This window comes from Arvicanthis niloticus, chromosome 1 (genome assembly GCF_011762505.2).
Source record: "Arvicanthis niloticus isolate mArvNil1 chromosome 1, mArvNil1.pat.X, whole genome shotgun sequence".
Lineage (NCBI taxonomy): Eukaryota > Metazoa > Chordata > Mammalia > Rodentia > Muridae > Arvicanthis > Arvicanthis niloticus.
The window spans coordinates 36,384,202-36,410,384 of record NC_047658.1 but is presented as its reverse complement, the minus strand read 5'-3'; the positions used below and the strand labels follow the sequence as shown (position 1 = coordinate 36,410,384).

At 44.8% G+C, this 26,183-nt stretch overlaps 1 long non-coding RNA gene across 2 annotated transcripts; it reads left to right on the top strand.

The window, feature by feature from the left end:
• Positions 1-4,604: 4,604 nt before the first annotated feature.
• LOC143442558 (uncharacterized) lies at positions 4,605-25,132 on the top strand. 2 transcript variants are annotated; one of them, XR_013110804.1, is made up of 5 exons: positions 4,605-5,451; positions 5,775-5,877; positions 20,633-20,833; positions 24,795-24,871; positions 25,035-25,132. It is a non-coding gene; the product is annotated as an uncharacterized LOC143442558 (long non-coding RNA). The 2 variants fall into 2 exon arrangements; XR_013110803.1 differs by lacking the exon at positions 24,795-24,871 and having other exon boundaries at positions 4,855-5,451.
• Positions 25,133-26,183: the final 1,051 nt, after the last annotated feature.

Here is a 26,183-nt window from a genome sequence, read left to right as displayed (position 1 = left end):
TTTTGTATCCTTAAAAAATTATTTCTTCTAGTTTTTGAGATTATAATGACAACATTTCTCCCTTCCCTTCCCCCTCCAAACTCTTCCACATACCTCTCTTGCTCCCTTCTAAATTTATGGCCTCTTTTCCCATTAATTGTTGTTACACACATAGAGGATCACGGAGTTTGCTAGGAGATTGTGTCTCCTAAGTATGCCAGAAGCTCATAAAATCTCCCAACATGACTGCCAAGGAGAACAATAACAGACATGCTGAAGAGGCCCGGACAGTACATGGCATTTTGTATCTTTTTATTATCCATATCTCCTCAAACCCACATCCATCCCCATCTCCAAGGCTTCATTCACCACAGAGAGGGGTTCATCCAACACCCTGGTGTCTTCACTTCACCAAACACCCTCTCCTCTTCAGGCTTCGCCAGCCTGAGCCTCCTTGGTTCTCTCTGTTCATTCCTGGGTCCAGGAGAGCCCTGGTTCCGAGGCTCAGTTCCAGATCAGGCCAGTTCCGGACGGTGGATGAAGAACAAGCTCGGATTCTTTGAGGCTTCAACGCCTCAGCCTTGCAGTACCTCCGGTGACTTCTGCGCATGCGACAGTCAGGGTGTTCCAGACTCATTCAAACCCTAGCTCACCACTCAGAACAACTCGGGCAAGTCACCAGCACTAGGACGCCCCGCCCCAGCCGTGGGAGGGGCCGAGGGCGGCTGGGACACTCACAATCCTGGGCTTCCCCAGCTGTCGCCCACATGGGCGTCTGGCGGGCTGCTGGAGTAGCCGCCCGCAGAGACCACGTCTCTCAGTCCTCAACGTGCCAGCGGAAAATGCAGGTTGAGTCAATCCAGCCTCAAGGTCGCCTTGACCTGGGAGTCAGCTGTGGGCGATTCCCCTGGCTGCTGCGCAATCCTCTACACTGGAGAGCGAGGGAGTGTGGCTGGCTTCAGCTCTAGAGAGAACTTGTTTTTGTTTTGTTTTTAAAAGATTTTATTTATTTTTTTATACATGAGTGCAGATAGCGAGAACTTCTTAAACCTGGGCGTCGCATAGAAGGTTGCAAACAATCTTTAATAGTGTGAAGTCAAATGATAAACATTTTATTAAAGTTATACAAATGCAAGAAAAAGCAAAGGGCGTTAATTAAGTGAGTCGTTGGTCACACTGTCTTGCTGGCTTTTAAAATGGCTAAAGGGCCAGGGCTTTTAGAAAGTCGATTCGCTTCCTGGGCGTTCTGTTAGCTCTTTCCCTGCCATGAGCTGCCAATGTTTAGTGGGATGAAGTGTTGGGGCTTGGTGAGATAGAGAGTAGGGAATATGGGAAGAGGAGGCTGCTGGACTGTGGAATCACGCTGTGTGGGGTAATACATAGCTGGAAGGAGGTAGGAAGGAGACGGTGAGACCCACGAAGATAAGAAATCTGATCCAAGTTACCCAAACTTAGCAAACAGTTAAATTAGACATGAGGGACATATTGATAGCAGAGGCTTCCCAGCACAGGGGGTCTAAAGTTCATTGCCCTGACTGGCTCAAACACGGAAGTGGGCCAGTGATATTCTGACTGACGCTCTTCTCACACAAGCACTTGTGAACTCCAGCAGACAGAGGGAAGTGCCCCTGGAGTAGCTATCTACCTGGGTCATAAGGCCATCTATCCACTTGGCTTTCTAAAGCTTTGAGGGACCTCTGGATGTCAGCAGCCAGGAGGGGAATTAAGGCAGGTCCCACCCATGACTTGCTGTGGGATGTCTCTTTTTGAGGCAAGCCTCAGCTTTTTGTACCAAGACCAGATTGCTCACTTACTCATGTATTTAGTGCTTGGGGATGGAGCCCAGGGCCTCACACAAACTCAGCTATGCTCTGCCAGTGAGCGACATCCCTGAGATACAGTTTTTCCCTTGTAGTTCATTTTTCTGTTGTTGTTTCTATCCTGGTATGTGTATCATTTAAACCCACTGCTGACATTGCATCTTTGTTTCGTTGATGCTTGTCATTTATGTCCTTCCTTCTGTGTGTGTGGCTGTCAGGCTGGAATCTCTGGGAGGTCTGAGCAGTATCCTCCTGTTCGAGGAGACTTCAAAAAGGTTGTACCACAAGCGCGCCACAACTGACACTAGGCTTTAACATAGCCTCTGGGACATTTCCTATACTAAAAGTGTTAGCTAGGTTTCTGGTGCTGTGATAAAAGCAATTTGAGGAGGAAAGGGTTTACTCATCTTGCACGTCCCAGGCCATCACCAGGGGAAGCCAAGGCAGGAACTGAAGACTGAGGAGGAGCACTGTCTACTGACTTGCCATTCATGTCTTGCCCAGCCTGCTTCCTTATACACCCAAGTGCTTCCCAGGGAAGGGGTGGGGTGTACAGGGTAGAGGGTGGTGGCATGGTCCTTAGCGGGCTGGCTCCTCCCACATCCATCAACAATCAGGAAAGTGGTCTACAGGCTTGCCTACAAGCAATCTTACGGAGGCATTTTTCTCAGTTGAGATTTCTCTTTCCAAATAACTCTAGTTTGTGTCAAGTTGACAAGAAAACAACCCGGGCACTAACTGTGGTTTCTGCCCCCTACCCCCCCACCCCCCAAGAGTGTAAATCTCCAACTGCAATTACATTTGTCGCAGTTTCTCCTTGTATCATTAAATCTTTTATTTTACATATTTTAATGGAATAATATTTTACATATAGGAAGGATCATGGGAAAATTTTAACATTTATGTCTTTTAGAAAAAAAATCTCTTGTCACTTTTTCTACATTTTTTTTTTTAAGTTTATTAACTCAACACAATCTCCAGTTTCAATTGGGTGGCTGACCATGTTCCCAAACAAAGCCACTTCTAAACTGGAGTTAGGGTTGCTGAGCTAGCTTTTTTGTCAGTACCAGGGGTGGGGTGAGGGGGCACAGCTCTCCTGCTGTAGGAGTCTCTCTGCCTCCCCGATTGTGAATCTTGTAGCTTGCTCACCCTCTGGACCAGCACCTGCCAGTCTTAGGATGGCTGCGGTGAGGGGTGGCCCATGAAATATCTTGGTGCTACTAGATGCCCTCATTTGTAAGGTACCACCAGAAATGTCTCCAGGAAAACTACTCCTTAGTATAGTCTCGAGATTTGCAAGGGCCTTCATTACATGAAGATTCATCATTTTTCTTGTCTTCCAGCTCAGTGTTTGGGCATCTGTCTTGGTGACCATCACTCCTTCCTTAAAATAAAGTTCATGGATGGTAATCCTGTTCTTAGGCATCAACATAGCGGCGGCTGCTGGGTCCAAGTCGGAGGCGGGAAAGGAAGGCACATGTGCAGCATGGTGCAGCTGTCTTTTGCCGTATCTTTTAATGTGTACTGGTATTTTGCCTGCATGTACGTCTGTGCATCAAATGTGTACTTTGTGCCAGATGAGGCCAGAAGAGGATGTCAAATCATCTGGAACTATAGATGGCTGTGAGCCACCATGCTGGGACTCAGATTTGCATCCTCTGGAAGAACAACCTGTTAGTATTCTGTCTAAACTCCACCTCCATAGTTACTTGGCAACAGCCAGGTATGCTCCTCCCCACAGTTACCTGGCAACCGCCAGGTAGGCCTGGTCCACTATAAAAGGGGCTGCTTGACCCCCTCCTCACTCTCTTACCTGCTCTTAATCTCTTACCCTCTTACTCTCTTGCCTCTCTGTCCCCTCTCCTCTTCCCTTCCCCCTCTCTCCATGTGGTCAGGGTCATCTCTACTTCTCTCTCTCTCTCTCTCTCTCTCTCTCTCTCTCTCTCTCTCTCCTTTTGTTTTTTGAGACAGGGTTTCTCTGTGTAGCCCTGGCTGTCCTGGAACTCACTCTGTAGACCAGGCTGGCCTTGAACTCAGAAATCCGCCTGCCTCTGCCTCCCAAGTGCTGGGATTAAAGGCGTGTGCCACCACCGCCGGCTGGTGCTCTCTCTCTCTGCCTCTACTACCCTTCTGGCTCCCCTCCCCATGCCCTCAATAAACTCTATTCTATACTATACCGGTGTGTGGCTGGTCCCTCACGGGAAGAGATACCTCTACATGGGCCCGCTGAGACATCCCCATCCCCATATCTCTCCACACACCCACAGAACATTATCTCTTTATCTCTTTATCTTTTTTTAAACACTTCACAACCAGTGCTCTTAATTGTGGAGCAATCTCTTCATTCTCTTTTGTATCTTATTTTAATTATTTGTTTCCCTCTCCTTCTCTCTCTCCCCCTCCCCCTCTCCATCCCCTTCCCTTGCCCTCCTCATTTCCCTCCCTCCCCCCCCAACCTCCCCCCCTTTCTTCCCTTCCCCTTTTCTCCCCCTCCCCCTTCCTTCTCCCCCCCCCCCCCCCCCCCCCCCCCCCCCGCAAGATCGACTTGACTTGGGGGATTTGTGTGTGCCATTGCATATATTTTTAGTGTTTCTGTTTTTTTCACTGCGTCTTTTCATTTAGTTGGGTCATTTACACCTATTCTTGTTCCCCTTAGTGACTCACACAAGGAATCTTCCCTATGCTCAGAGGTGGCCTCTGCGGTTTTAGTTTCTGACTTCTACTAGTTTCATCCCCCTTGATCTCCAGGAGTGCCTCCCTCACAGATCTCTTCCCTGCCCCTTTGTGATACTGTTGTTGTATGCATCACAATGCCCCATAATTATAATTACACTGCGTATGTGTTAGGTCTCAAAGAAACCTGGGATAAATGGCTAGCTGAGGTGCCCATTTAACATATCAAAGCAGACTCTGGTGCCTGTCTCCTTCAGTCCCTAAAAGTAAACCTTACAGAGTTGTCCTGGCTGGCATACCCCGCCTCCTCCCTCAACCTTACCAGGGAGCAGTCATGAGCTCACTTTGTCTTTCTGCTGGTGCTGAAACCTGGGATTGGTATGTGTGAGTTCCCTTCCAGCGAACTAGGCCTCTCCGAACACAGCTGTTAGTATTCTGTCTAAACTCCACCTCCACAGTTACCTGGCAACAGCCAGGTATGCTCCTCCCCACAGTTACCTGGCAACAGCCAGGTATGCTCCTCCCCACAGTTACCTGGCAATAGCCAGGTAGTCCTGGTCCACTATAAAAGGGGCTGCTTGCCCCCTCCTCTCTCTCTTAATCTCTTAATCTCTTACTCTCTTAATCTCTTACCCTCCTACCCTCTTGCCTCTCTGTCCCCTCCCCCCTTCCCTTCCTCTCTCTCCACATGGTCGTGGCCGGCCTCTACTTCTCTTCCTCTCTCCTCTTCTTCCATCTTCTTCCCCCCACCTTTGCCCTATCTCCTGAATAAACTTGCCCCCCTTAGAACCATGTGGTCTGGAGTGGTCTGTTTGCTGCGGTCTGTTGAACATCTAACAACTAACACCAGCTACTGATCTGACTCTCCAAATCATTGTACAAATCATCTGTTTCCTTTGCTGTCCTGTACAATTGCTGAAGGTGTAACGCTATTGTGTGTGAGAGCCAAAGACTGCCATCAAGACCACGGGCGCCTAAGGTAACCATCTAGGTAGTGGGTAAGTCGTGATCATTGTAATTGACACTTGGGCTATTTAGATTATACTTCCTGCTCTCATTTATTCTTCTCAGATCTCTGATGATATTGCTGGCTTCACTGTAACTTTATGATAAGAGCAGCAAGCAAACAACTTCTTCTCCAAGGCAGCAACTGTCTATTTAGTTCATTTCACATGTAAAATTAGACCTCCAGCCTAGCTTTCTTTCTAGAGCTGTTAGGTCTTCTGCTAAAAAGAAAAGGACACAGTCAGTTTGCCTTGCTGACAGACTTCACACTGAAAGAGACTATTTCTTTACTTAAAGGAGCTTGCATTGGTAATCGACCACCTGTGTCTTATGGTAACCCACAAGATGGAAGGAAAAGGATTGAAGTTTCAGTTGCAAAGGTCTAAGAAAGTAATTCAAGGTATGTAAAGGTCCGAGGATATGAAAGCTTAAGTAAACAAGCTATAAGGGTCTAAAATGTTTCAAATTTCTTCCACCCTCGCAATGCTATTGCTATATTAAGACTTCAAACATTCAGTCATTGAAACTATTCAGTGGAGTTCTGATAAACTATCAATCTAGGTCTGGTAAAACACTGCTATTATTATCATAATCTCAAGTCCAAAAATTTAAATTTCTTTTGGTTGTCTTCTAAGAATAGAGTTAAAAGTGCTTTTTAATCATTCTAAAAAAACACCTCTGTCTATCCATCCCCCCCGGAAAGAATGTTCAAGCTTTTAACCCAGAGCCATTTTTTGGGTTCCCCAAACTTTTGGCATCTATCACTCAGAGGCATGAGTCTACTGCTTTTTCAACCATGTGGATTTCGATACAGGTTACAAAGAATGGTGATGCTAATACGCCTATAACTTTTATTGCCTTTGAAAACTTAAAAAAAAAAATCGTGTAAGCTTCATGGTATTGACTTGGATCCACCTCCTGAAGGTCAAATGGACTCCAGATAAATATTCCTGTCAATCAAAAGTCTATTCCTGAGGGTGAGATAGCTCTCTCTTCCCTGGTCTTGGGACCCCTCCATTTCAACTACCAGGACTGTGGGACTGAAAGTAGCAACTAGCAACTGTACATCCAAAACAACAACAAAAAAATTCCCTTAAATTCCTTAACTTTAACTTTCTGTCTCTAGTCTATGTTTTCCCAGAGGATTTTCAATCAGCTAAACACTGCTCCAAAACTGCTCCAAATGTGTCAACTCAAGATGATGCATCTGATAAAATTTCCCTCCACCCAGAGCCCCTGCGTCCTAGGCTGCTTCAGAGAGGCTTACTTAGCCCTGGGTGGTCCAACATCACAGACTGCTCCAAAGTGGCCTGCACTTCCCTAGCCAAAGGTGGTCCCAGAAAACCAGGGCAGCAAGTGAAACAGATGTCTCCCCCCCATCCCCCAGCCTACCCTCCTCTCTCCTTGTTCTTGGGCCTTTATCCCAGCCTTGCTGGTTGTGACCCCATCGCCCAATTTCAGCAGGAAGTAGTTTTGGAAGAGATTACATTGCCCTTTATCAACAACAAAAGGCTAGAATTTTAAGTCTCAAAGAAACCAGTGACAAATTGCTAACCCAGGTGCCTATTTAACATATCAAAGCTGACTCTGGCCACCAGTCTTCCCAGTCCTTATTCTTGTAACAGATATATCCTGGCTGGTATGCTCGTTGCTGGCCTCAGCCTTCCCAGCCCCGATGGGCTTTCCTCAACCCCAACCTCGGTCCCTGTATAACCTCAGGCATTTTGAATACTCATTGTCTTGGTTCTGTTGCTTTCTTGATTCCTGATCTTGGTCTCCTCTTACTACTCTTCTCTTCCTCTCTCACTCCCTATTCCTGTGACCCAGTTCAGTCTGCTGGCCCCATTTGTTCTGGACCCTTCTAGATGCTTCTGGCTGTCCTGTCCCTTATATCTACAAAAACTCTTCTCCTCGACTGTATCTTGGAGTAGTAATCATTGTTGGGTTTCAGACCAGGGACAGGGGACTGAGGTACACACTTTACATACCAAAGCAGGCTTGGCCTCCTTTTTTTATTTTGGCTACCCTTTCCCCAGAGGCTCTTGACTATATAATCCAGACATTACCGTCTCTTTTTCCATTTTTCCTTCTCTTTATGCACATATTTACTCATTTTCTCTTCTCCCTCCCCTCTCTCTCCCTCTCTTTGGTGACTTCCCTGGCCTTCTTCCTTGGGGCCAGTGAACTTGCCAGAGAGCAGTTTCCCAATAAACCTGTATATATATACATACATACACACACACACGCACACACATATATATGTACATATATATTACATATATATATATATATATATATATATATATATATATATATATATATTTCAATCTGGCTTGAGTTGACTCATTTTATTAGCGGAGAAGTAACTTATCAGTCATGTCCTTATTTTTTAATTTAGTATTAGACGGGCTTTGTTTAAGGATGGGAAAAGTACAAAAATTAGATATTTTAAGGAGATTTTTGTAGCTCTGCAGACATTCTGCAGTGTACTCCCACAGACATGGTTAGATATAACCCACTATTGGCTGCCTGGGATAGCCTGTTGCCTATCAGTTTCAAATCCACACAGCATGTTATTGTACTGACTACTGCAGGCCACTGTACACAATAATAAGCATTTGTGAGAGTGAACATAGAAGAGTGATAGAAATACTCTATAAGAGATAAACTCTGGCTGGCGAGATAGCTTAGTGAGTCAGGGAGCATGCTGCCAAGCCTCACCTGAGATTGAGCATGGACAGTCACATGGTGGATGGTAGGACCTGGCTCCCACAAGCTGTCCACTGACCCCTATACATGTCCCATGTCACAAGTATGCCCACACACTCACTTACACATAAGTAAATGAATGTAATTTAAAAATCAAAAGGAAAGGATAAACAGGGACCCACCAAGCAGGCACACGCTGTTAGATGCCTGCAGGGCTGGGAGATTCCCGGCTGGTCAGAAGAGGATTCCTGAGGCCTGGAACAGGGCCCATGCAGGATGCTTAGGTCACACCAGATTTGAAAACATTCTTCTTCAATAGTAAAGTTTTCCTTTCTGGCACCTTTTGATTTCATAAACTTTAAAGATTTAAAGAAAGAATTTTGACCCGTTTTTTAATAATAAATGCTAGCTTAAAACACAAACACAGTTGCACAACATCATCCACTGCTTTGTATCATTATTTTGTAAACGGTTCCCTTTTTTTTCTCTCTAAATAATTTGAACATTTTTCTGCTAGGACCTAAAACACACACACACACACACACACACACACATCTAGGCCTCAGAAAGGGCAGCCCTTTCATAGTTTTGCTCACCACACCTTATCGCTCTGAAGATATTGAGGGACAGTAGCACGCACAGAGCTACCCCCTTCTCTTACGGCCATGCCTTCTGGTCCATCTGAGCACAAAAGCTGTCTCACTGTTCTTTTCAAATAAGCAGATGGATAACAATATCAAGTACAGCAGAATGGCTCCCTCAACTACAGCCCTAGCATACATTGTCAATGAGTGTGACAGGCTGTGCCCGATGCCACTGATGGCTTCTCTAGGATTCCAAGTGCACTGCTTGTTTACGCTGGCCTTACCACACACTGTGACAGCTCTGACCTCAGGGAGCGATAACACTGTCACCTCCATTACAGTCTAGGGGACCATTGTCTGTATGGCCCATCATTGTCTGGTGTGTTCACAGAACAGGGCTGTAACTTTCTGCCTTTTAAAGAAGATGAAAGAAGGAAGGAGGGTGAGTGTGTCTTTACAGTTCCTGTTCTAGGGGTCCTACTTGTGTGTAGCTCTCTCCCTTGTTCCTGCAGATGCCGGGTCTACTCAGGGATAAATGACACACCCAAATTCAGCTTCACTGCCACCTACCTTCCTGTGATGCCATTGCAAAGACACTATCCAGTGCTCTATACAGGGTGTGTATACTGCCTTATACAGACCCTTCTTAAATCAGCTATGAGAAAAGCAATTTCTATAATGTCTTTTATAATTACACAAGATAATTACAAAATCACCAGTATTGATGCAATGTATACCTGTTATCTAATCATCTTACAGTGTCACTGGTTTCCTCAAGAAAGAATTCCGTTACTCCTTTTTTTATATAAGGGAAGAAGTGTTTTTTTTTTCCACTAACAACACTTTGTGATCAATTTTCTTTATTTCGTTCTCACCCTTGAAAGGTGGCCTCTGGATGTCAGGTTCATGATCGACAGCTTCTCTTTGAGCAGCTTAAGATGCCTCCTTCCTTTGGGCTGCCATTATTCCCCACGGGAAGTCAGCTGCTAACCTCAGTTTCTTTGGAAGCTACAGGAGCCTTTTCTCTGGCTGTTTTTAGGCTTTTCCACTGTCTTTGGCTTTCAGTGGTTTTCTGTTCGTTTGGTTTTGTTTTTTGTTTTTTGCTGTTCATATACAGTGTCCTCTATTGTTTATGGATCCCAGAACTCACCACGATTCAAGTTGGCTGAGCATCCTGTGTGTTTTGTCTTGAATCAACTTTGGAAGTTTTCAGTCTTCATTTCTTCAAGTATATATTTTTTTCTCCTTCTGTTTTCAGGATGTGTTTGCTGGTAGGCTTATCGAACCCACACATATCTTCGAGGCTCTACTGGCTTTTCTCTGCATTTGTTGGTGGTGCAGTTTCGGCAGAGCTGTTTTCACCTTTCTCCTGTGTGGAGAGCACTGTTGACTGTCTAGTTCAGTTTGATTTCCATCAAATTCTAGCATTTCCATTTCTTTACAATATTTTGCTCTATATTGTGATTGAAACTATTCTCAGGGTCACATCCTGGGCCACAACAAGCCAGGTTTGGATACTTGTCCTTGATAAGCTAATTAAACCATCAAAATTAATAGTGAAATACAAGAAAAGAAGCGTTATTTCATGTGATCACACTGAGATGAGAGATCCAGCAACCTCAAGTCCATCTTTAGGGTCCTGAAGTGAGGCTGAGGTTTGAAGAGTGCATATTCAAGCAGTTCTGGTCAAGTGTGGTCACACCCACTATCCACCTCTCACTGACTCTTCTGAAAAGAGGTGGTCTGACAAATTATAAATCTAGTTTCTGGATAAAAGTACCACACCCCTGTCAAGCTGTTACAGGTTTTAGGTTTTCTTTTTTCCCACTTCAGACTCCTGGGGAATTTTGGCTTCTTGAGCTTGTGGGGAGCCAACAGAAGGCGGCTATCATCCGTGCAGCCATCTTGAGCCATATACCCTGACAAGAGACTTGATTACAACAGCCTACAACAGCTGAGCACACTCTGATAATATCTTGTTTTAGATACCCAGGATCTTCCCTTGGGTGTGTGAGACTTAAAGGTGTGATTTAGAGCCAAGACTTAAGGGCATGACTTAAAGTGTGATTTAGAGATAAGACCTAAGGGCGTGACTTAAGGGTGTGACTTAGAGGCATGGCTTAGAAGTGAGACATATAAAAGGCGAGAGGCAGACAGAAGAAATTATTAAGTATTAGGCACTTGTAGTAGGCACTTGAGACTCGAGACAGGCAACTTGGATTAGACACTTGTACTTGGAAGAGTACTTGAGACTTGAGACAGGTAACTTGGAACTGGGAAAGAGACTAACAACTTAGAACTAGGATTAGGACTTTAGACTTGGTGCTAGGAACTAGGGACTTGTATCTAGAAACTTGGAGAGAAGAAGAGACCCTGAAGAATAAACAGGATTGAATCACACTCTGTCTGGTCTCCATTCTTCGTGTCCATCCTCACTCTCTCTCTTGCTGAACCCTGGACCCTCGGACAGGAGCAACTTGGGGCAGTGCAGGCTCTAACAGTTTAACCCCCAAAGCTTTTGGCAGTGTGGGTTCCAACATTGATAGAGTGGTCCCCCAAACGTGGGGCAGCTCATCCACAACATGAGCTCTATTGTTTTAATAGCCTGATAGCCAGAGTAAGAGACACAGCATCCCTTTGAAACATCCTCATCTCTACAGGGCTGGCTTCAGCGTTGTCTTTCTGATGTGAAGGGTCATCATGCTGCCTTGTAAATAGCTTCATTCCATTCCCATTTGTTTTCATAAACAGAAATAGCATCAATGTTACATATTAATTTTCTATGCAGAAGCTTCATTAATTTGTTTATTTAATTTTATAAATTTGTTCATAATTATGGTAACAAACACCGGTTGTCACCTTGATAGGATTAAGAAGAATGAAGAGACAAACCACTGGGAAGGTGTATGAAGGATTGTGTGTTACTGTTCAGGGGTCTTGATTGGGTTTGATTCTCTACCAATTAAATAATTAAACAAAAGAAAAAGTGTCAGACACAGTAGTCAGCAACAGGCAACAGACTTTATTAAAATGAAGAAACACACATACATATTGCAGGAACACATACACACACATGTGTGTACGTGTGCATATATGCAAGTGTGTGTGTGTGTGTGTGTGTGTGTGTGTGACCAGAGACAGGACTTAAGTTGAATTCCTTTTTTTCTTACATAGGGCTAGGAGTTTTGAGTGGTTTTGGTGGCCTGCAATGGGTCCCCCTCCCTTTGGCTGGTTAGCTTAAACAAAGAGAAGTTGATAGGTCCAGAGCTTCAAGTGAATGTGTTCAGGACCCACCTTAAACATATCTGACCAGCTTGGTATGTTCAGCTGGAAGAAGAGTGGTGCTCACAGGAGCAGAAGCCCACTAGGCCCGTGTCTCTGATTAAGTGGTTGAGGAAGAAGTGAGGATTTTGCCACCCTAGTTATCTCTCTGTGGTCCCTTCTCATCTCTCTGCCTGTCAGGAATCATTTTAGTTCTTAGTCCCTGTGTGTAGAATAGGTTGAGTAGGAAGACCCACATCAAGTGTAGGTGGTACCACTCCATGGGCTACAATTCTAGATGGCATCAAAAGGACATTAGATAAGTCCAGGCTTTTTCTTTTTGTCCCCCCACCCCACCTCCTGCCTCTGTAGAGACAGAGTCTCTGTACAGAACCTTGGCTGTCCTAGAACTATGTAGATCAGGCTGGCCTTGAACTCGCAGAGATGTTCCTGCCTCTGCTTCACCAATGCTGGGATTCTAAGCCTATGGGGACCGCTGCCATTCAAACCACCATACTCCCTTCTATAGATTGCTTTTGTCAGGCATTTTGTCAGATCAGTGTGTAAACTAATCAATACACTAATATTACTGTAATTCTAATGTCTGTGAGATTCATGAACTAGTCCGTCACTGGCAGCTGATGATGAAGTAGTCTATTTTTGTTTGTTGTTGCGTCCTTCAGTTGGTCTGACATATTTTGACGACTACTTTGAAATCTTTGTTGTAGGTGATGTCTGGTCATTGTCACAAATCTTTCCCTGGTATGTGAATTACGCTTTCTTGATTCTTTGAATGTTTCAGAATGTTTTGCTGGGGCCTTTAGATAGCAAACTGCGGCAGCCGTGGGTGCTAGTCCCTACTCCCAACAGAGCTCTCATTTTCTTCTTTATTTGTGTGTTGAATGGCTGGATTACCTTAGGGAATCTATTCACTGCTCTCTTGTCCCTAGTGGCAAACATTTCCCATCGCTTTTCAGGCGGAGAAGGCAGCCCTACACATAAAGCAATCACCATGCTCCAGCAGTTAGCAGCCCACACTTTTGTCTACGGCGTCTTTCTCAGAGCACATCCAAGAGTTAGGCTCCATTAATTTCTCACTGATTGCTAGGTTGTTTTCTCAACAGTACTATTGGGCATAAATTGCTCCACGGTAAAATCCAAACCTAACTGATATAATTTGAAGGAGCTGTTCTGGAGGTCAGATTTGTGTTTTGTTCTCTTCCTGGGGCCTCATTCTTTGAAACTCTCCACGGAAGCTGCCCGGGAAAGGTGAAGAAGGGATGGGGTGGGGGTGAGGGTGGGTAGAGGAGGACCAATGGCGTGCTTCTCTGTAGGTGGTACGCATTTTAGGAGCTCAGTTGGATTGGTGTGTGTGGCCCGTAGCTTCCGGTTTTCTCACATTGTGTCTCTCTGCTCTCCTCAGAGCACTTTGCCCAAGTAGAGTCTTCACAGGAAGCGACCTCTGGCTACGCTTACCTCAGGCAGCTAGAAACAGCACGAAATACTGCTCTGCTCCTTCTTTGTAGATACTATGGAATTCCAAGAGGGGCTTCAGAGGAGAGCGGACTTATTAGAAACAGTGAGGGCGAGGAGAGAGGGAGCAGGTTTAGGCACCACAGATCCTTGCTTTTTTTTTTGAGATTGTTTTCTAATGAATGTTTTCTGTGTTGTAGAATATTTTAGGACTATTACTGGATGTTTTAAGTGGTTGTCTCCCACCAGTTTTATTGTTACTAATGGTGTGGCTCTTGGGTGTCTCTCAAAAGCCCACGTGTTAAAGTCTTGGCTCTCCATTTGTGGTGCTGTTGGAAGATTGACTGCTTTAGGAGGTGAGGCCTAAGGGCAGGTCGTTTGGCCATTTTGGGACGGCCCTTCTGGACTGCAGGACTATGACATGACTTCTTCTATTTTGGCCCTGGCTTGTGATATGCGTGGCTTTGCTCTACCACAAGCTCATAGAATGCTGTTGTAGTCCAAGGTAATGGGACCAGTCTGCCCTGAAGCAAGTAACACAGCTGTCCAAGGGACTCCTTATCCTGGGTCATGCCGGGCATCTCTCTCTTGTTTCCTACTGTATATTCTTATTTATTTTTAATTAACTTAAACTAATTTAGTTATGTTTTGCTTATTGATTGATTGATTGATTGTGTGGGTGCAAATGTGCTATAGTTCATGTGTGGGAATCTGAGGAAATCTTTTGAAATCAATTCTATTAGATTTTTTTTTTTTTTTAGATTATTTTTTAAAAGAGGCAGCTGTAGAGAGAGAAAAGGTGGAAAGAAACAGAAGCTTGGTCTGGCATTAGGTAGGACCATGTTTATTCATAGGAAGGGAGAATTTTACTACCTATTTGTTCAGATGGCAAAAATGTCTACAGGGGAAGATGAAATTCGACCTCTTACAGGGGCAGAAATGACTTCCATACTTCTCAAGGGAAACTGGGAATTGTAGTCCCTAAGCAGGAAAACTATCATCCCTAACCCCTAATTCATATCTCTCCTTTCACTATGTAGCTACCAGAGTGGGTCTGTGCTCCCAGACGTGTACTAAGCCTTGATTATGGGAGTGAAGGAAGGCCCTGTGTAGCTCCTGAGTCTCACAGAGGAGCCCAGCACAGGTTTCAGAAGAAGCCAGATGCACCTTAGGTCCTGAGTAGAAGCCAACATCATCTATCATGGCCTGGAGATCTTGCCAGCAACAGTCCTTTGTGCTAAGGAAGCTAGGCCCAGGCAGACACATAGCACATGGCTTCAGTCACTGTGGCCAGTCTTGGAAGGAACAATGCACAGTGTCTAGAGAGAGAAAAAGAGAGTTTTTATGGGTTTTCATTTCTATAGCAGAATATGTGCATTGGGTGATTGTTGCTCTGCCAATTAAGGTCAAAGTTTACCACTGCCTTCTGAGCTCCACACAAAATGGTGGACTCCCTTTGCCTGCAGGGCTTCTCCTCTCTGACCTTGTCTGGGGAGCTCAAAACCCCCATACTACTTCTACCTTCAGAGTGTCATGTAGCCTTGGTTAGGCTACAGGTTCAGTTTCCTGTCTCCCGATAAGAACCCAATCAGCAAGCACTTGAGATTCCTGGAATGCCTTCTCATTGCTAATGAGGCATCTCAGTACCTTAGCCTTTAGCCAATGACCCTTGTCCACCCTGGATATTCCTACTTGCATCTCCAAAAGCATATAACCCTTGATCCACCCCGATTAAAGTTGATCTGTCTCCCCAGAGCTGATCCCAGACATTAGTCTGTTATTTCCAGTGTACTTACAGGCTGTCAGAACCTTGTTCATCGACTTTGCTCCGTTTGTCCTTGTGGGCTGGTGGCCAATGACCTGAGGAAAAGGGAGACTTACAGGTGATTTATGAAGAATAGAAATTTGTTTTGGCACAAGGTGCTGGAGGTTGGTAAGGCTAAGTGTGAGGAGCAGTGTTTGCCTGGTGTCTGGTATGGGCCTTGGTTTGAAACTCATGACAGGAAAAGTCAGGAGGTTGCATTCAAAAGACATAAAGCAGAAGGCTTCCTAATAACCTATTTGGAGGTAACTAGATTACCTCCCCTGCCCCAGCCCCGTCTTGCAAGAATTACCTTAACCCTTCTTAGTGACCCGGCCATCTCAAAGTCCTACCTTCCAAGACTGCCACAATGACAACCAAACTTCAGCAAGAGTTTTAGAGGAAGGGCAACATTGAAACCACTGCACAGGGGATGAAGAATCACACTGGCTACACAGCTATGTGCTCTTCCTCTAAGCCCAGAAATGTAGCTTCTTATTCCTGTTCCTAGGAGGCTGGATCTCCCAGGCTACTTCCTGTTTGTGGGTATACCCGCCCTCATGGAACGTTGGCCAATTTGGTCCACCAGGGCAGTGGGAGCAGAGATGTTGAGGGGAGACAGGGTTGGAGTGGGCTTAGGAGTCGGAAGCCGAGTGAGTATGTATGGTGAGGAAGCACACTGGGACCAGCAATTAGGAGGCAGATCAACTTTACTTATGGTAATTTAAGGCTTATAAAGTTTTGGGGTGGGGGAAGGACTGAGGGTAAGAACATCCAGGATAGGCAAAGGTCATTGCCTAGGGATTTAGGGTACCTGAAATGCCTCATTAGCATGGGAAAGCATTATTGGAGTCTCAGGTGCTGGCTGAACAGCTTCTTATCAGAAGAAAGGACATTGATCCTGTGATCCAATTGAGACTACGTGACATTCCTCAGGTAGAGATATACTTGAGGCTTAGAGTTTCCCAGACAAGGTCAGAGAAAGAGACTCTCTGCTCATGAAGGGAGACTCCCATATTAAGCTGAACCCAGTGGTCATGGTGGACTTTGACCTTAATTAGCAGAGTTTTCCCACACTTGTCTCTTTGGTTGAGTGCTTGATAGGGAGGCATTCCCTGCTGTTCCTGGTCAGGGCTCTGATGAACACAGTCTCTTAGGAATGAATGCTGCTTCATCAGGTGACTGTCTTCCATCTCTTCTTTCTCTTTATTGAGGTTTCCAGAGAGGTGGGCATGTGTCATTTCCTCAGGGCCTGGTCCTCTGCTTTCCAATGGTGTGTGTGATTGAGACCAGTAGCCTTGTAGCTAGTATCTTGTCAATCTGGGCCTGCATTCCTCAGCAGGACCCACTCATCTCTATCCTGCTAGGTGCCAGCACGGGAACAACTGTTTGTACACATGTGACTTAGCAATAACTGCTGTAGGGTTGTTTTTATTTATTTAGAGACGGAGTCATGTTCTGTAGACCAGGATGGCCTGGAAATTGATATGTAGCTCAGGCTGGGCTTGAACTTCTGATCCTCCTATTTCACCCTCTTGAGTCCTGAGACTCTAAATGTGTGCCACCATGCTTGATCCTTCAGTAGGATTTTACCCGCAGCAGATGTGCTTACAACTGAGCAAGTCAAATGAAAACCGTACTCTCAATAAGCAGTTAAAGTTAGTAAATGCCTACTTTACTGTTAGTAAAGCAGCAGATATTCACACATCTGGTTCATCTCTTCCAGGATTCTACAGATCCCCCTGGTTTGGTCAGCACATTGCCATGGTTCCCTGTGTCTGAGCACTTCATAAATATCCTCACACATGGCCAAACATGCTGGGGCAAACTAGAACTGTACAGCACACCACTGTGGTGTGGTAGGAGTGGGTATCAAGCCTCATTTCTTTGCATTCTTGTCTTATTTAACAAACTCAGGAGCCTATCCCTTTGGAGCCAGCTGTCTATACCCTTCTATAAAATAGCACTCTGGGAAATAGAGATAGGAAAGCAGGCATAAATGGTGAATTCAAGTTTTCTTAAGAGTATTTCACCCAACTCTTTGAAAGTAATTTTCATGGGACACTGGGGAGTTTCCTGTTTATTTACTGTCTGTCCAGGATAAATAGTCTCCAGTATCTCCCAGCTCAGCAGCTGCTGCTTTGGCTGTCTGGGCTAGAGCCAAGACTATGACTCACCTGGAGTGGACGCTGCCCTGTATGCCACTGCAGAATCACAGAGGCTCAATCCCAAGAAGCCCTCACAGGCTGCATTCTGATTAGTAGAGAAGGGAGCTAGAAGCATCTATGCCTGCAACCACAAGACATGGAAGTGGCTTCTTGCTACTTTTTAGCCATCCGAGTGAGTGAAGGGCCTCAAGGGACAGTAAGAAGAAAATAGTGCCTCATGTACCAGCACAAATATGTGCAACACACAGGTCTTCAGACTTACAAATAGATGCAGAAAGTCTGAGACAGACAGTTAGGAAGAACAGTTCTGTGCGTTTTAACAAGCCCAGAGATTCCTGTGGCTATAGCTTCTATACCAGACAAAGTGGTTCTGTCACCCTTAGAAATGGCCCTGTTGACTAACACCCTTTGTAGTCAACTGTTCCCTAAGCCCTATGACCATAATATGTCTTCTGTCCATGTTTTTTTTTTTTTTTTTTTTTTTTTTTTTTTTTTTTTTTTTTTTTTTTTTTTGTCTTTTGAAGGGTATCATATGAATGCAAGTCTGTTTTGTGCAAAATCTTCAAGCTTCTGATTAGGGGAACCTCACTGGCTGTCAAGGACCAGCCTCTGCTTGGAGAGGGATTCCTGAAGGAGTGTTTGAGAGCAGCAAAAGAATGACTCAAAGACAATGATGAGGTGTATGTGGGGAAAAAAAAGGCTTGGGGATCCCGCGGTTCCTCCTGCCATGCTGTGAGTAGTCGGCTGGGAACGCTCTGGGTTCCTCCAGCTGGAAGTTGGGCCCGGCTGTTCATTAACTAAAGGCCTCTCCCTGGCTCCTCACGGTTCCTCATAGCGGTGCAGCCCCAACACAGGAGGAAGCCCTTGGGTTTCCAAAACTGGTTTATTCACATGGCGGATCGTGGACGGATCTGGATGCATACTCCCTCAAACCCAGGATCGACCTGAGTTAAAAAGGGGAGGGGAGAAGGGGGAGGGGCTGGGGAGGAATGTTTAATCGGCTCCACCTCTGGCCTTCAGGTACCTCATTAGTATGTAAATCTCTCTAGGGCCTGTTCACTCCCTCCACCTGTGTACATGACTAAAGGGTGGAGGTGTTTGGCCCGACAGGTGTAAGCTGACAGCCCTGTGTTGTTCTTCTGCTAGCTCTCCAGACAGCTCATCCAGATAGTTCAGCTCTTGCAGACCAAAGCTCAGTCTTTTATTTACATATCAATTCAATTGTCCACTGTAGGTTCCCTTTTGTTTTGTTTTTGGTTTTTTCGAGACAGGGTTTCTCTGTTGTAGTCTTGGCTGTCCCTGAACTCACTCTGTAGACCAGGTGGGCCTTGAACTTGGAAATCCTTCTGCCTCTGCCTCCCAAATGCTGGGATTAAAGGCATGCGCTACCACTGCCCGGCTGTAGGTTCCTTTTTAATTAGCTGATGAATCAGCATCTTATGACCTCAGCCCCTTGAGGGCTTAGAAAAGACAGCAAGTACATTCAAAACAAAACAAAACAAACAAACAAAAAAAGTAATTGAATTCAGATCTGTCTGCTTCTGTAAGCACAGACAATAAGGGATCTTGTTCTGAGATCACCATTTCCACCATGCTTGGGCCTAAACTTGCTCTGTCCCAGGCTGACTTTGAACTGTCTGCCTTTGTAAGCACAAACAATAATTTAGCTGTGTGGGATCCTGTCCTGGGATCACCACTCCCTAAATCATTTTATCTCCTTCTTTAGTATCTTTCTGACAAGCTGGCTCATAGTACAGCTGCATCTGTTCTTTTATTCCTCGTATAATTCATATTGCATCCTTATATTTTGCATAGTTGAGAAATCCTATTTATATATTTTTGAACTCATGTTTTCAGAGTTTTTCTCACAGTCTTAAGGGCTGTCCTGAAGATCACAACATTCATTTTGCTAAGGAACATAGACACACACTTGACAGTTGGATTCATGCTGTTTCTAATTATCATAGAGTCATTAACCCAGGCAGGGAGAATATTTCCTGAAAAAGGAAAATAAAGTAAATTATGTACATTATTATACAAACAAAGCTTATGCCCAGCAACTGTCAACCTACTAGCTCTGCTCTAGGTCAGGAACTGTGTCACTCTAGGCCGACTTAGGAATTGTTTAGATTTTACAGAAAAAAGAATATTGAGAGATGTTAAATATTCTTCATTTGATATTATATATAAGCCACACTAAAATGCCTTTCCATAAGTCAAAGGCAGCATTTTATAAATACAGTGAATTCTAACTAAATCAGAATAGACAAGAGCAAAATCAGACCACTTTTGTTATCTTCAATGAGTGCTTGGAATAGGCTGTAAACATAAGCTGAAACAGGTGATTTTGTTTTGTTACAAGACAATGCAGGGAATTCTCATCTAGAAATTTATTTGAATAAGCAGTTATTTGAATTTAAGCATAAAACCAACCTGGAGTAGGTTTTGAGGTAGTATTCCCCATCTTGGGAAGTTAGACCATTATTAACTAAACCCAGTTTTATCTTTAGAAGGGGAAGCAGGGAGGGTATTTCACTGGAATCATTTTTAAAAAGATTATGGTCACTTTGCTACAAGCCAGTTTTACTTAGATATGTAACATTTTGCTAGCCATTTATGGACTGACCTCTAGTTATGCAATCAATTAAATCATAACACCTACAACCATGGGACAGTCCTGTTTTATAATGGAGACACTGGCTACTGCTCGGTAGCTGAATAGAAATAAGCTACCACGCCTGTCCTGTCTTTCTTTCCCCCAGTGCCAGCACAGGTCATTTTTGTTATGGGCTGCACTGTTGGGACTTCCCTCTGTGTGTTCAGAACGTCCTCGTGCCTGCAGAATGTGGGGTGTGTGTGAGTGAATCGAGTGCCTGACCTGCATTAAGCACAAGCAGCCCATGATTTGGTAGGTCTAGCACTTGCCCCTTTCACAGTGTGGCATGGATGTAAACTAAACTCTCCTTGCCTTTTTCCTCTTTGCTCATTTTTCATTCTGCATTGGCTCCCAGGCCCCGCCTACTGCTCCTCTGTTGCTGACATGACCCATGTTCCTGACCAGAAGCTAGATGTTCTGCTTCCATTTTCAGAAAATTTCATTAATACTCTTTGAATGTCTGAACGGAAAATGGTAACTATTTCTACTTTTATCTCTTACAGAATTTGAGTGTTCTGCAGAGGAGTGCTGCCTCCTGAGTTCAAAATAATTTCTTAAGACCTTGGAAGAGCGTGGAAAGATGTGATTGTTAGCCAAAACATCTGCTGTGACAGCCAGGTTCTGTCAGGGGCTTCTATCTCCTCATTCACTGCCCTTTGCTGCCTGCCTTTCAGTGTCTGAAGACCAGTGCCACCTCAGTGCAGGTAGGTGTACTATGACCCTCATCTGTGTGAAGACCTTCATTGCCAGCTGAACTGTAAGCCAGAGTCAGAGAAGAAAACATTCAAACTTCTTTACTTGTTGAGAGGAAGGGAAGAAGGGGCAATAAAAGTACATGATTTAGCTATCATCCTGCAGCATGAAAACCACTGTCAAATACTATTTCTACAAGGAGTTAGATACTTATTTTTAATGAAGCCCTCTCTTTTCCTCCCTTTTCCTTCCTTCTTTCTTCCCTCCCTCCCTCTCTCTGCCCCTTTCTTCCTTCCATCTTGGAATGTTCTTCTTCTGATGGCGGTGGTGAAGCACCTAGGAAAGGACTCTTTTACTTATCTTTCCTACAGACAGGAGTCTCTTAGTCTGTGCTGATGTGGAGCTGGCTATGCAGTACAGGATAACCCTAAATTCAAACCCCTCTTTCCCTGGACTCCCTAGTGTTGGGAGTCAAGGTATAAGCTGCTATACCTGACTTCAGAAAAAGAATCTTTTAATACTCTAGCACCAAATCAAAACCAAATGCAATAAAACCAAAAAAATTCTAACTGACAAAGTTGATTGTTCTTAAAGAAGTTGCTTCTGGAGTTATGAGTAGCTGCTGGGAATGCATGGATTGGACGCTCCCTCCACATGCTTGCTGGCTGCAGAGGGTAAGGAACTTCAGGGCTTTGTGTGATGATAGAGTATTAGGCCCATTCTTCCGATTCACTGTTGTGAGTGCAACCATTGTAGGTTGAATTTGGGGTTCCAGGAGCATCAAATGGAGAACCATAGAACCAACAAACTAGTCAAGATACTTGGCTTCAGTGGAGAAGGAAGTTGCCACACTGTTGAAGACAATTTAAAGAGTTTTTCTCTTACTGCCCGAACCCCAAACATGAAAGCCCCATTATGAACTTTTTGGCATTCTTGGAATCTAAGGTGTCTAAAGATACTTCCCCAGAACCTGTTTTTTAGCTATTTTCTCTGAGCGGAGACATTCATTCCTGGCAGGAGGGAAGCTCCTAAATAAAGCCTCCAAGAGGCACGAAACTCCTGCAATGAGTCACAAGGTTCCAGCCATGGTGATAGAAGCAGGAACAATTGCTGGAATGAGGAGGCAGTCTGGGTTGCTGAGCTACCTGCCAGGGATAGTTTTTTTTTCTGTGATGTTGTTGCCTTTCAGTCATCTAGGTTCTTGTAATAACCCCAAGAAACCCCCACTGGCTTATTAAGTTAGAACTGAGCAAATTCTTTCTCTGGTCTATTGTCAGTGCCTGGTCTGTGGTGAATAGAATTCTCTCATGTCTCACCAGGAAGTCAAGCAACAGCTCCTCCAAAGCCTCAGACCCAGCATGGAACCCACCTCTTATGAGGCAGATGGTTGTTTTCTGTTTCTGCCCAACATAAATATCATCTTTGGTCTCAAACTGGTTTGAGAGTGAAAGGCAGAGTCAATGCACTCAGTATTGCAATAATATACAGTTTAAACTAACTAACAGATTTATAATTAACAGCAAGTCCAAAGGAAAAACTAGAAAATTCACACCTCACATGACTTTAGCAACTTTTTTTTTTTTTTTGCCAGCCTAAAGCATCATAGAAGAAATAAAAGGCAGTTAACTCCCTAAGACTAAATTTAAGAAAAAAAGAAAAAATCATCTTATGAGATCTTTGTTTTTCTCACTTAAAATATGGCTTCCCAGATCCCAAGTAAGAGCAGTAACATGCCCTCTGGGAGCAAGTGAGTTAACTACACCTCTCAAGCCACTCAAGAGCAGAGGGCAGGAGTCCAGCTGGGACATTTTGCTGTATAAGCCTGTTGGCTTCACACAGAAGGTTTGACCCCTTCTGTGTTTGATGTCCAGTTGATAAAAGTTCTGGTAGTCACATCTCACATGTAGCACAGACAGACAGAAGTCTCCAGTGGAGGAGGGGAAAAAGCAGAACTTGAGGGGCACCTGCAGCTCCCGCCCTGGGTGACTCACTGCAGCCCGCCGAACTTCTTCACTTACTGTCCCTTGGTTTCTGTTATGCCTATGTAGTCATCTGGATCCCTGATCCATGGTTTCTTCTTGGTCCTAAACCCCTAAACCTGCCGGAGACTTTGGTACTGATGACTGTGTGTCCTGGCATTCTTGATCCAAGAGGGTCCAGTATTTTCTTTGCCTGCTCATTTGCAGCTAGAATCTGCTGTCAGATTCAGACAACATATGAGAATCTTAGCTTGAGAAAGGCCAGGAGGCCATGCCAGTGTGTGTGAGCAAGTGACCCAGACAATTCAGCAGAACCATGTTATTTCATCTCCCTTCAGTCTACATGTACAGCCTCGGCAGTCCTGACAGGCAGATGCTGGGGAGTGTGGTAGTTTGGATAGGTTTGAATGTTTGGCTCATGGGGTGGAATTGGCACTATTAGGAGGTGTGGCCTTGTTGGAGCAAGTGTGTCACTGTGGGGGCAGGCATAGGTTTCCTATGCTTGCCCCGTGTGCAGGTTGTTTTCTCCTGGCTGCCTTTGGGATTCAGTTCCCTTCTGATGCCTTTGGATCAAGATGCAGCACTCTCGGCTCCTCTAGCACTATGCTTGCTGTAGGCTGGCACACTTCCTGCCATGATGATAATGGAATTAAACCTCCACAACTGTAAGCCAGTCTCAATTAAATGTTGTCCTTTATAAGAGTTGTTGTGGTCATGTTGTCTCTTTACAGCAGTAAAACCCTAACTAAGACAGGGGCATGATTTCAAATGGTTCCCTGTGACATCTGGGCACCAGTTGAGGAAAGACTTAGTGGAGAACACTGTAACTCGAAGCTGCAGGGATGGAAAAAGTCCTGGAAAGCTGGCAGGGGAGGAAAAAGGTCTTACCAGACCATTTAAAACAACTGATTACTATTTTCTGGACTGGAAAACGGCCAGAAGAATGAACCTGTGCCTTCTGCTTTCAACCTCCAGTGCTGATCCACACTCAGGGCAAGTGTGTGTCCTCCTGCTGGTATAGAGCAAACATAATCCAGAAGCAAGGCAGTGTCAATCAGACAAGGCCTGGGGAGCCCTCTATGGTAGTTTATGGAAGAAGCAGTAAGCCCAAATCCAGAGCTCATCTTCTCAGGGAGGAAAACTGCGTCTTTCAGCATCGGTCAGCTTCTGTTTCTGTTACATACCTAAGGTCACTGATTCTTAAACAGAAGAGGTTTGGGCTGGACCTGTAGCTCAGTGGTTAGAGTACTTGCTTATCGTACATGAGGCCCTAGGTTCCTTCTCCTGTATTGTCAAATAAAGAAACAAACAAATAAAAGAAGAGGTGATTTGGGCCCAACTTGGGAAACTACAGTCTCTGATGGATTGGTAGAGTTGCTCTGGAGTGTGAAGGGTTAGCATGATGGTGGACTCTGGTGCAGTCACTCACCTCGTGGTTGGAAAGACAGGAGACGATTGTAGCCCCTCCCCCCCCTTTTCAATGGTACCTCTAGTTGTCTAACTTCTTGTCCATTTCTGATAGAGCGAGCTGTGGAAGAAGTCTTTAATATGTGGACTTCTGGGGGGACATTTCAGGTCTAAATTACAGCACCCTCCATTTTGGAAGGGATCCCCTGTAATCAGCTGGATACCACAGAGGTCGCTGCTGTGAGGAGATGGAAGCATGGTAGTCATGGTCTGTAAGCTGGCTGTGGAAAGGAGACCTCTGTGTTGCCTTGTAAGTTATATTCTCTGCCCCTGCAACCATGGTCTCTATTTGTACATTTCCACTAAACAATGGGGATGGCTGGTGATGTCATAGAGTAGGCTGCCCGTCCCCTTGAGTCTCAAGGCCCTCCTCATGCAAGGTTGTTGTTTGTTAGTTTTAAATGAGTAAAAAACATGCCTCCAAAAGTTCCAAGATATCTAGGAGATTGATCCCCTTTCTTTCCTATGTGTACATCTGTCACTGTAACTCCTTGTCATCTATCTTCCATCCCTTTCGTTCATATAGATGCAGCTGGCCTGATTAGGCTGGTTCCCTGTCTGCTATTTAGTCATGATTCCAGCAGGAAGACAATTGTCTGAAGGGTAAGGTTCTGTCTTAAAGTATACAAGTTAGGACTGGAATCAGTCATGATTCCCATGCTGTGCCCATGGCCACCGCAGCCTGGGACAAGAGTGGCCTGGTGAGTAGCTCTCATTGTTGTTATGACTCCTAAATGAAAGGCTGTGCTTTCCTCTCCCACCTTAGGTCCCTTCTGGAATCTTCCAACAGGAAGATGGAAGCTCAGACTGTTGGAGACTTTGCAAGCCACTAAATCAACACAAATAAAGTCATTTATTATTCTATTGTCTGTGGAATCGAATCTTTTATTAAAGAAAACTAGATTTTTTTTTTTTTTTAACCAAATAGTGGGACCAGGGAGACCCTGTGTGGAACCCAGGCCCTTCTTGTGGTAGGGTTCAGTGAAGCCCATGTCCCTGCATAAAAGTTAATAGCAAACTAGCACCCAGCAAATGGCCTTTGAAGACTTGCATCCTTCATGAATGAAAGTCTGGATCAGAAATCACGGAAGAGTCCAATAAGAACAAAGGAAACATGGGACAGTCACAGAACAGGGAATTTAGGAATGATTTCCGGGATCCAAGGCGCTATAGAAGTGGTATATTTTCTTCCTTGCTCTCTCTGTCTCTCTGACTCTCTCTGTCTGTCTCGCTCGCTGGCTCGCTCTCACTGTGTGTGTGTGTAGGCACACACACATGTCTACAAATCTTTAGCTCCACATTTGCCTGCTGAAACCTCAAGCATACATGGATCAAATATTCTGGAGAAAAATATCTCCCTGATCAGACGTGTTCCTGAGTGGCTCTTCTGTAGACTGCAGAATATAACATTACTAAGTATGTACATATAACAACAACATATATAACATCACTTAGTATCAAGCCCTTTAAGTCTAATGATTTAAAGGCTGCGGGAGATGCGCAGAGGCTCTGTGTAGTCTTTGTATAAAGTCACTTTATATAAAGGATTTGAACATCTGTGGCTTGTGACATTTGAGGGGATGCTGGAACCAGCCCTCCTGACATGGGGATCACTGTGCACTGTGCACACTGTGAGTATGTGGCAAGACACACACAGAGGGCTTGCTTCACTTTCTGTCACCGTTGTCCTAGCAACGCTTCTTCCCTTTCCAGCTGCAATTTGTTCCAGTTTGTTCCCCCCATATAGAAGAATCTTTCAGAGATTTTCAACAACTTGTGCTCGGATACCAGAGCACACCTCTGTGAGGTGTGTTCTCTGGGCCCTATGGGTCAGAGCCTCAGCTGAGCAGGGCTCCTCCTTCTCTCTCCGTAGGCATGGGTCCCCCACTCTGTAGAACCCCCTCCTCTTTGCTTA